Genomic DNA, 10,952 nt, shown 5'->3' with positions numbered 1-10,952 from the left:
TATCCCAATTTTGCAAACGAAGAAGCTTATGCCTGGAGCAGTTAAGTAACTAGCCCAAGATGGCTTGAGAGAGCCCAAGAGAGCAGGGACGCAAAGCACCCCTCCCACACACAATGACTACACAACCTACCACCTTACAGGGTGGCTTCATGACCACCAGAAACAGCACCTGCCCAGAAGCTGGCACAAATAAGACCTCAGTAAATGGCAGCGTTAACGCTGCTAGTATTCCCCGCGTCCTCCATCTTCCCTGCTGTTGGTGCACCAGCTGTGCTAGGTCTCAGCATGCAGCAGGTACAGCTGCTAATGCCCAGTGCGTCCCTTCCTGGCCCAGGCGGCTCCAGCCAGATCCCCCAGGTCTAGAAGGGAAGAGGCTTGCCTGACCCAAGGGCTGTTCCCCCGTGCAGTGCACTCTTGCTGCCCCCATTCACCACGCCAGCCGCGGTTACCAGGTGCTGGGCCCGGCCTAGCTCCCGGCAGTCAGCTGCGGAGGATTTACAGCCTCTTGAGCCACAGTGATTACTGCTCTCTTGGGCGGATGCAGCACGCTGTATTCCGAAGTGCTACAGCATCGTTTTCCTAACTGGCTCCTCTGTTGGGAGGGAAGTCGGTGGGATCACACTCACTTTACTGGGACGGAAACTGAATCTCACAAGAGAGGATTTGCTTGAGGTCGCTTAGGAAGGTGTTGGCAGGGTTTGTGCAACACTCTGGACCAAAGGAAGGAAAGAATTGAGGTAAGAACAGCAAAGTTCCTCTCTCTCCTCCACATGGGACTCCAGCCAGGAGTGACCAGGGCTCTCTCAGTCCCTCCTGGGAGGGACTCGTGGCAGGAGTGGGGAGAGGGTCACAGGGAGAAGGGCTCAGCAGGAGTTGTAGAACCAGCAAGGACAGTAGGTATTGCCCCAGGAGCCATCTGTCGTCTTCCCTCTGACAAGAAGATGGTACCTCAGAGCTGGCTGGCTGTGCCCCAAACCTGGGCACACAGCCTATTTTAGTTTCCCAGACAGCCTTCGCAAAGTACCACAAACTGGGTGGCTTAAACAATGGAAATTTATTGTCTCACAGTTCCAGAGGCCAGAAGTCTGAGGGGTGGCAGCGCTGGTTTCTTCTGAGAACCATGAGAGAGAATCTGCATCCCTTTCTGGTAGCTTCTGGTAGCCTCAGCCATTCCTGGGCTTGTAGATGGTGTTTTCCCTGTGTCAGGTATTTCCCCTCTGTGCAAGGTTCTCTGTGTCCGAATTTCCATTTTATATAAAGAATGCCATGAGCTTCATCAGTGACAAGAAGAAAATAAAGGAAAAATAAAGAATGCCAATAATCTTAGATTAGGGCTCACCTAATGATCTCATTTTAACACGGTTATCTCTGTGAAGACCATATTCCCAAATAAGGTCACATTCTAAGGAATTGGGAGTTAAGACTTCAAGATATATCAGGGGAGGGCACAATTCAACCCATAAAATGCTGAGACCACGCTTCTCAGTTTCTCTTGATGTTTTGTGGCCAATGTAATGTGGAGAATAGTGATGTAGGTCTCTTCCAGGCTTAGCCCACAAATCCTCTCACAGAATCCCCCACACCCTCTCTTCCTCCATCTACCTCACTGGACACATGGGATCTGGTGGAGAATGCCAAGGCCCTGGGGACGGTGGAACCACAAGATAGCAGGGGCCTGGGTCCCTGAATGACTGTGTGGAGCAGAGCCTCCTGCTGACCGACCTCTGCTGGACTGAAGTGCTAAGCCGTTGAGATTTGGGGCTGTTTGTCACTGCAGTTAGCCTACCGTGACAAAGACAGCTGGCATGTGCCCCTGAGCCTGTCCAGGGGCAGGGCTGGTTAGTCCAGGCAGAGGGTTTCTGAAGGTCCCCTCTATACAGCTGCAATGACGTGGACGGGGCTCCTTGCTCTGGGCCCATCTCCTCCTCCCCTGCTTCCTCCACCAGGTGCAGTGGATCGCAGCATCTCAAAGGGGATCCTGGGTCCTCTTGGCTTTGGCTCCTGGGCCCGGGGAGCAGACTCATTCGTCCACCTGGCCCTGCTCTCTCCCTCACCCCCCGGCTCTCCCCACCTTTTCCTCTGGAGAGAAGACGGGGAGCTGGGGAGGGGTGGTTATGACAGAGCCCACGCTGCTCCTTCACAGAATTAAAGCTCTTCTGGGAAAACAGGAAATGTACCAAATTTCACACGTTTGGAAATCAAATGAAAAAGAAGTGTCACACGAGGCTGTGTCATTGTAGCCTGTCAGTGCCTCCGTCATGGCTGAGAAACCTACTGCCACCAAAATGAGAAATAAAACCAGTGTCAGCCCTCTCAGGTCTAAAGTGAGAGGTTTCCTCAGGCTGACATGTACTTGGCCCAAGCAGCCGCCTTTCCTAGAAAGTCTCCCAGCTGTTCCCCTCCCCCTCGGACCAGCCAGGGGAGGAAACAGGGGAAACAGGGCCGAAAGGCACCAGAATTCTCTCAGGAAAGAGCGATTCTGGAGCGGGGGTTGGAGAAGCTGTCGCTGGCTTTCAGGAGCCAGGATTACTTCCAGGGCGGAGTAAAGGTCACTATGATGCTTCCTCGGGGTCCCCTAAGGCAAGGAAGGAGGAGCTCTGGGGTGGGCAGGACCCCCGGCAAGGCCTTCCGGGTCTCCCTCTCACTGGCCACATTCAGACTGGACAAAATTACCTTCCCTGGTTCCAGCTGAAAGGAATTCGATGACCCACTCACTCCTCTCTCCTAAATAAAAGAAAATGGAAGCTCTGTAAGTTTCGGGGCCAACTCCTCTCAGCAACCGGTACCAGCATGCCTTGGTTCTCCGAGAGTGGGCTCAGCGGTCATCTCCGGCCACCTCGGACCTCGCCGTCACGCCCAGATCCTGCTGGAAGCAGCTGCAGCCTTCTAGGACTGACCCTTCAGATACCTCCTACACCTCCCCGGGATCACAGCCCAGAAGCTCTCATTCCCATCCCGTGTCATTTCTCTTGGTCCCATCTGACTTGTGCCATGGAAAAGCGTCAGAATTTGGCCTATGGTTGGGGGAAGCTTGGAGTCTCCCTCTTGTGTTTTGTTCTAAACTCTAGACCTGGCCTCAAGTGGACATGTGGCTTTGCCTGGCAGGTGTCATTTTCCAAGGACACAGTCTACCTCATTCCTTACCCTTGCAAGGCCCTCTGGAGTCACTTCCTCCCCTGTGCTGAAAGCCCTCACCTCCAATGCACTCACCGATGCTCCGGTTTCTGGCTCATTTGCCAAATGGGATGGCAAACAAAGCTGATGAACCTACCCCGCACCTAATGACTCGCATGTCCAATCCCCTGCCATCCAGGTGCTCTCGGGGGGTGGGGGGGCTCCTCAGGGGAGTGGGCTCACAGAATTAATTTCAAGCATGGCAGTTTCATGATAGGGAAGTGCACAAACAGCTCTCCGATGATGCCAGTGCTACAGGAGGCCGAGAGGACCCAGGCGTCCTCCTGGGAAGGCACTGGCCACACAGCTGTGGCCGGGGGCTTGGCTGTGCTCAGCACCAAGGCTCAGGCTCTGGAGCTTGTGGAGGCAAATCTAGGACAAGGGGTGGGTCTCCATCACCAGCCAAGCTGGTCAAGGACATGAAGAGCAAATCCCTGAAGATCTATTTCTTCTCCCTGCCCTTCAAGGAGTTTGAGATACTTGACTTTTTCCCAAGGACCTGTTCCCTTAAGGCCAAGGTTCTGAGGACCATGCTTATCAAAGAGCAGACATACACTGGCCAGTGGACCCGGTTCAAGGCAATTGTCACCAGTGGAGACTACAGCGATAATGTCAGCCTGGGTGTCGAGTGGCCCAAGGAGCTACCCACTGTCATCTGCCATGCTCGCCATCACCCTGGTGTGGCTAGACTAGTGGGGGACAAGACCAATGAGCCCCACACGGTGCCATGTGTGGTGACGTGACACTGGAGCCCTGTGCTAACGTGCCTCATGCCTGCCTCCTCGCATTGTCTTGGCCCAGTGCCCAAGAAGTGGCTGCTGCTGGTAGGTGTTTACTGTTGTACCAGCTTTGCCAAGGCCACCTTTGATGCCACATCCAAGACCTGCAGTGCTGACCTGTAGAGAGAGACTGTTCCCCAGTCTCCCTATCAGGAATACACTGACCCACACCGGAGTATCCAGGGTGGCTGCCACACGGTGCCTTTACACAAGAAAAATCAGAAAATTCAACCTGAAAGCAAACCAACACACACAAAAATCCACAAACTCACAGCATGAGAAGTTACCGAGGAGAGTCCCTGCAAGCTGTCTTGTAGCATCCCTAGCGCCGTCTGGTGTAGGGGAAAGGCCCTGGTCAGGGTGCTGGAAGACCTGAGGTCTCATCCTGGTTCTTCTGCTATTTTCCTTCGTCCCCTAAGACAAATCACCTTAACTTTCTGAGTCTCAGTTTTCTCATCTGTGTAATAATCCCTGCTATTGCCTACTGACAGGATTGTTGTGACAATGAAATGGGATAATGGGTGTCAAAGAGCTTTGGAAACTGCAAAATGCCACCTAGGCATAAGGGGATCACAGTCACACCCACAGCATTCTTGAGCCTCCAGGGTTACACGCTCACAGCCTTCTTCCCAGCGTTCCCCTCCTGTGTCCTGTGCCGCAGACAAATGGAGCTCTCTGCCTGGTTTCAACTCAGCCTGCCTTTGCCCACCTCTGGCCTGTGTTCCCATTGTCCCCCTCCTAAAATGCTCTCCTCTCTTATTTCCTTTGGTCAGATCCCATCCATCCGCCATAGCTCCCCCTAAATTCTACTCTCTCCATAGACCTTCTATGATCCTCCCGAAGAAGTCTAGTCTCTTCCCTCTGTGTTCCCATGTCACTTCATCTTCAGGGCAATGACCACTTTCTGACTTACGTGGTGGCTATTCGTGTGCAGAGTTTGTGTTCTCTGCTGCATCACATGCCCATGCCTTGGTGGCTCTTGCTTCTCTCCTAAGGGTTCGTACAGAGCTCACTGTGCACAAGAGGCTCATCACGTGCCACCATCACGTTTGATTGCAATGCGTTGGAAAGGACCTCAGAGGTAATCAACGTCTCTGGGGCCTGGAGGTGCAATATGAACAGCCAGGCTCCAGGGATCAGGTCTATAAACATCTTTTGACAGAGAAGCCCAACTTCAAAGCCTCGCAATTGTAGATTATGTTTGCATTGAAGGCTTTAAAGTAGCAAAACTTTAGATTTATGTCTTCATGAACAGATGTGGAAGGGAAAATCAATTCCTCATAGGAATGGCTTATTTGTTTTTTATCACAGTGCTAAATATTATGCACCAAGTGACAAATTAATACATAAATTGAGCCAGAGACATATATACCACAGGATGGTACAGATGAGAATGGAGTGTGGCGTGGTCTGACGTCTGCATGGCCACGTGTGTCGGTTGAGTCAGAATTTCCCAGAAAAATGCTGCAGGCAAAGTCCACTCTGAGTGTTAAAAGAGCCCAGACTTCCCTGCTGAAGAGGGGACATGCGCACATACTTCATTTAGGGGGACACATAGTATGTCAGGCTGGAGCCACCTTGGCACTGGCACCAGAGCTGTTCCAGGGCTGTTAGAAGGATGTCATGAGGCAGGCGTGGCGGCTCCCTGGTCCCTTCCCACCTGTGCCCTCTGCTTCCCCCACAGAGCTCGTCCCTCCTCCAGGACGGGGGCGGGGAAGAGAACGAAGAAACATCACAGACTGGCCCTGAGAGAGGTGGCCTTTGGGGCTGCTGGGGGCCACCTGCTCTCCCCTGGCATGGCTCCCGGGGTGAGTGACGTGAGCACAACCCTCCTCCTGCAGGCGTCAGCCCCCGCGCTCCCAGGACCCCTAGGACAGAGCGGGCAGGTGGGCGTGACAGGTGAGGGCAGGGCCCACGAGAAAAGTCACCTGCTCACCTCCTGGGCCAGCTTCCCCATGGCTCAGTGCTCCATGGGCAGAGGAGGGACCCCGCCCCACCAGGGAAGGCCACAGCGGACAGCTGGCGGCCGAGGACTGGCGTGGGCTTCTGGAGCAAGCACGCCAGGCAGAAAGAGCAAGTCTACTCTCTAAAAAATCCCACAAACATGGAAAAAAACTAAAAGTGACTATTTTCCCCAGGAGAGGGGATGACACATACTAGACAAAGCTTCTGACGTAGTCTAGGTAGGTCTCTGCTCTGGGGAGAGAGAGAGAGAAGGAGGGAGGGAGGGGGGGAGAGAGGGGGGAGGAGGAGAGAGAGGGAGAGAGAGAGGGAGGGAGGGAGGGAGAGAGACAGGAGAGGGAGGGAGAGAGAGAGGGGGAGGGGGGAGGAGGAGAGAGAGGGAAAGAGAGAGGGAGGGAGGGGGAGAGAGAGGAGAGGAGGAGGAGAGGGAGGGAGAGGGAGGGGGAGAGAGAGAGGGAGGGAGGGGGAGAGAGAGGAGAGGAGGAGGAGAGGGAGGGAGAGGGAGAAGGAGAGAGAAGAGCATTTCCTGCTTGTCTGGCAACCTCTCCTTCAGGGTCTTATCAGGATGGGACACCAGATGTGCTTTGGGGGACAATAGAAGAGGAACAATAGAAAGGAAAGGGTTTGCATAATCAGGAAGGACTACACGGAAACCACACATGACAGATGGGTGTCCTTATCCCTCAGACACAGTTTGAAGTCCCGACCACATGTGTGAGGAGGCTGAGGTTCCCCCGGGCCTGTCAGCGGGAGACTGGGAAAGAGCGTCCCCACCATCGTCCCCACCACAGACCCCGTCGTGAAGACGCTGTGAGGGCGCCGGAAAATGAGCGGCAGGAGCTTCATGTACCTGCTCCAGGCCAGATGAGGGTTCTGCCTGGAAAGGGGAAGGAGATGCCCAGGGAATCAGTCCCGCTGGGAGGGAGTGAGGGGAGGCGGCGTCAGGGGACAGGGAGCTGCCGGCACAGCACCGTGCCAGGTGGGGAGGAATTTCCACACTCCCAGAGGATACCTGTTCAATTAAAACTGTTTATAAAGAAACAACTGTCACCTTGTCACCCTGCCACATCCCACGTTCCTGAGAGGGTGATCTTGCAAGCCCTGGAGGGGTGGAAGGCACCGGGAGCCCCTCCCTGCCTGGCTCCTCCTGGGGAGAAGGGAAGCAGTTAGGGTCTTCTCTGATCCCACAGCCTGGGCACTGGTACTGATTCAGGGTCGAGCATTGTCCCTCTCGAGCATTGCTCCGAAGCACTTGTTCCTACCTTCGTCACAGAAGGTTGGATGTAAATCAAGACTTGTGCGCTCAGAGACTGCGTGGCTCCTGTCTGCAGGCCAGGCCAGATGCTGGAAGACGGAGCAACAGAGTTGACTGGCTTTTTTTTTTTTTGAGACAGAGCCTCACTCTGTTCCCCAGGCTAGAGTGCCGTGGTGTCAGCCTATAGCTTTTTTCCGTGGGCTCAAGGGAAAGAGAAATTTTTCTAAGGCAAAATACAGCTCTCTCCTTCAAAAGTTCTTAGGGAAGTTAAGAATGGAGGCTTGCAGACTTCAGTTGTCTTTGTGTTTGGGGGTCCTTTCAAAATCCATCCTGTCAACTCCGCTCTGTCCAGGGACTCCCTCAGGCAGGGACCCTCTTCCCCAGCCTCTAAGATGGGACACAAACCACATCCCTCAGGTCTCTTTCCCACTTCAGGCATTCCAGAAAGCTCGTTTCAGGGAGACGCAGTGCAGGTGTCAGAAATGCTCTCAATTAAGTTGTTAAAATCCTCTGAGGAGAGGAAACAAGGAAAAACATGTTCGTGATTTGTTTTCAAATTAAAGGAGGTGGGGAAAGGGGATGAGAAGGAAAGGAGGAGAGTGTGGAGGAAGGAAGGTGTGCGTGGACACGGCGCCCTGCCCGATTCCCTCAGGTCGCGGGCTGTCCCTCCCGGCTGCCAGAGTGTCAGCTCACAGCTGCCTGGCAACCTCAGTGTCCGTGCCCCAAATGGGACAGCCTGCAGGGCCATCCCTGGCTGAGGCCTTTGCTGTGGCTGCCTCTGGGCCAGCTTCTCCCTCAGCCCAGTCCCGTCTCCTTCTCTCCCCAAGGGCTGCTGTTCCCGACTTGTTTCCAGGAAACTCCTACACAAAAATCTCCATCTCCTAGGACAGGGGGCAGTTTTTAGTGTTTTTAATGCGTGGACAATTTTTATCACATAGAAAAGGCACATAAGCCAATGTGTCTATATAGCCCTGGAACACCCCTGGTGGACTCGTTACCCATTCAATGTTGGTGCATATTTCTGGATTTATGCCATATATCCTATTTCTAGAGTGTTGTCATGTGGCATCTTTTTATTTCTAAAGCAGGATCATATTTTTTAACTTTTAAAAAAGACAACATTGGAGATTCTATTAGAGACCTAGGATTAAGTCATTGAATTAATTTAACTATGAATGGCTTTTTTGGCGTTTCAAATGGAAGTGATCTCCATAGTTTCTTAATTTTTTTTCATTTAGGATAGCCAATTATTTTTTACACTTTTGCTCTCTTTCACCCCTTGCTGAATTGTGTTCTTGAAAATAACATTTCAATTACTTTTTCCTCTTTTTCGTGTGGACAAGGAAGCAGTCCGGCAGGGGCCTGTGTCTCAAGACCAGCATCCATGTCTTCTCAAGTGGAGTTTAGGGCTAATTTCTCCAGCCATAGTCCTTCCAGTTAACATACAATGCACCTCCTGGAAGGTTCAAGAAAGCCAAGAAAAAGTATGTTAAAATGAACCTACTAATTCTCTTCAAAATCCTTGATTTCAAACATACATTTATTTACACACCACACAAATGCTAATATTTGCCTTTGGTTTTTCCTCTGTGCACATTATCCTTTCCATTCAGGTAATGAAATTGCTCAAATTAATAAGTCAGGAAATGTAAATGTCCTATTTTCTATGTACAGTTGTGAATTTTAGAGGTTCATGCCGTTGCACCCAATGCTGTCTTGCAAAGTACATCGGAGCATGGACTGAAGCCCTTCAGCCTGGGTTCAAATCCCAGCTCTGCCACTCGCTAGCCTCAGGCAAGTCATTTAGCTTCTCTGTGTCTCAGTTTCTTAACCTGTGAAGTGGAGATGATAATATCAGTTCTAATCTCACAGGGTCGGGTGTAAGGATTACGTGGATTAATTCTCAAGTGCTTGGACCAGTGCCTGGCACACAGTTACACTACGCTGTCATTAAGTCACAGACCTCACTGTGAGCAAAGGTGAACACACAGATCTTTTTCTCTCTTCAGAGACCACAGTAGTTATTCATATTAATAAACATCTGGCTAGAAAACCTGTTCTTTTCCCCAAATTTTAATGACACAAGAAACACCCAAACTAGACTCTCCAGGCTATAAACTTATATATCTTTAGACTCTTTCTGATTATTCTTCATCTCGAATCAGTTTTCTGAATCACACCGTCTTTCAAATGATTTGCTTTACTTCCATCCTGTCATCTCTGTAGTTCCAATTCTCATTTTGTCTTATCTGGTCTAGAAGCCTCTTATCTGACCTACTCACTTCCATTCTGGTAGCAGTCCAGAACCATCAGTGGCTCCCCATTGTCCCGCATGTATTCTAGCCCCTCTCAACATGGCTCCCACCTGACATGCCCACCTTCCCCACCGTCGCCAACCTTTGGGGACAAATTGGGTTACTTGTTCATTTATTCTTTCATTCAGTCAGTGCTTACTGGGAGTTTCAAAAGCTAGACTCTGCCTTCCAGAAGATTGCTCTGGAGCGGGGAGATATATGTACAAGTCATTAAACCCTAGGATTAAAATTGCTATTAATAAATTCAGTTGCAACCAAATTGCAGGAGCAAAGAGTCCTGCCTGAAGGAGGGGTGAGGGTCATGGAAGTCCACACAGAGGGTGAGGAAAGGATAGGATGGTGTAGGGGAGAGCTTTTCTTTACAGCTTTATTGAAGTATACTTAAAGTATAATAAACTGCACATTTCAAAGTGTAAAATTTGGTAAGTTTTGACACCTGTGAAACCATCACACAGTCAAGAGAAACAAAGATCCATCGCCTCCAGTGTTTCCTCCTGCCCCTTTGCAGCCTCCTTCTCCCGCACCCCCACCCACCCCTTTCCGGGCAACACCTGATCTGCTTTCTGCCACTGTAGCTTAGTTTGCATTTTCTAAAATTTTATATTAAAAATCATTCCTTATATACTTTTTTTTTTTTGGTCTGGATTCTTTCAGCATAATTAAGATTCACCCATGTCATAGTGTGCATGGATAGTTAGTTTGTTCCTTTTTATTGCTGAGCAGTATTCTGTTGCATGGATACACACATTTGTCTATCCGTTCACCTGTCGATGGGCATGCGGATTGTTTCCAGCAGTTGGCAATTACAAACAAAGCTTCTGTGAACATTCCTACGTAAGTCTCTATACGGAAATACATTCTCATTTCTCTTGGGTAAATACTTAATGAAATGTCTGGGCCATATGGTAGCTATATGTTTTACTTTTAAGAAACTGCCTATTTTCCAAAATGGTTGTACCATTTGGCATTGCCTTCAGCCATGTATGAAAGTTCCAGTTGTCCCACACAGGAGCGTTTTCTTTGATAAGGCACCAGCATGAGGATAAACATCAAAGAATCCCAGCGGCAGAAGCAATTGAGCAAATTGACAGATGGGGTGGGCAACAGGGCAGACATTTAGTTTTAGACCAGCTCACGGAGGGCTTTGGTGTTCGGAACGTATTCCTGCACTCCGTGCCATGGAAACTCTTTGAAGGCCCTGTCTGCCTCTGTCTCTGGTATCCCATGCACTTTGCCATCTTCATGCTCTTCTCTCCCTCATGCTATTTCCTTCCTCAGAGCTCACCCACCAACTGTCTCGGTAATGTCTACGAACAGTTCAAGGCCCAACGAAATGGTACCTTGTCTTCAAGTTCACCCATCAACCCTGAGTTGCCTTAACCATTCCTTTGATGGTCACCTGTGGCCCCAAGTCACCACTTCCAGGTGAGTCCCCCGTCCATCTGAGGTCTCTGATGGCAGAGAGTG

This window comes from Eulemur rufifrons, chromosome 15, assembly GCF_041146395.1.
Source record: "Eulemur rufifrons isolate Redbay chromosome 15, OSU_ERuf_1, whole genome shotgun sequence".
NCBI classification, from domain to species: domain Eukaryota; kingdom Metazoa; phylum Chordata; class Mammalia; order Primates; family Lemuridae; genus Eulemur; species Eulemur rufifrons.
Note: the sequence above shows the minus strand (reverse complement) of the source record.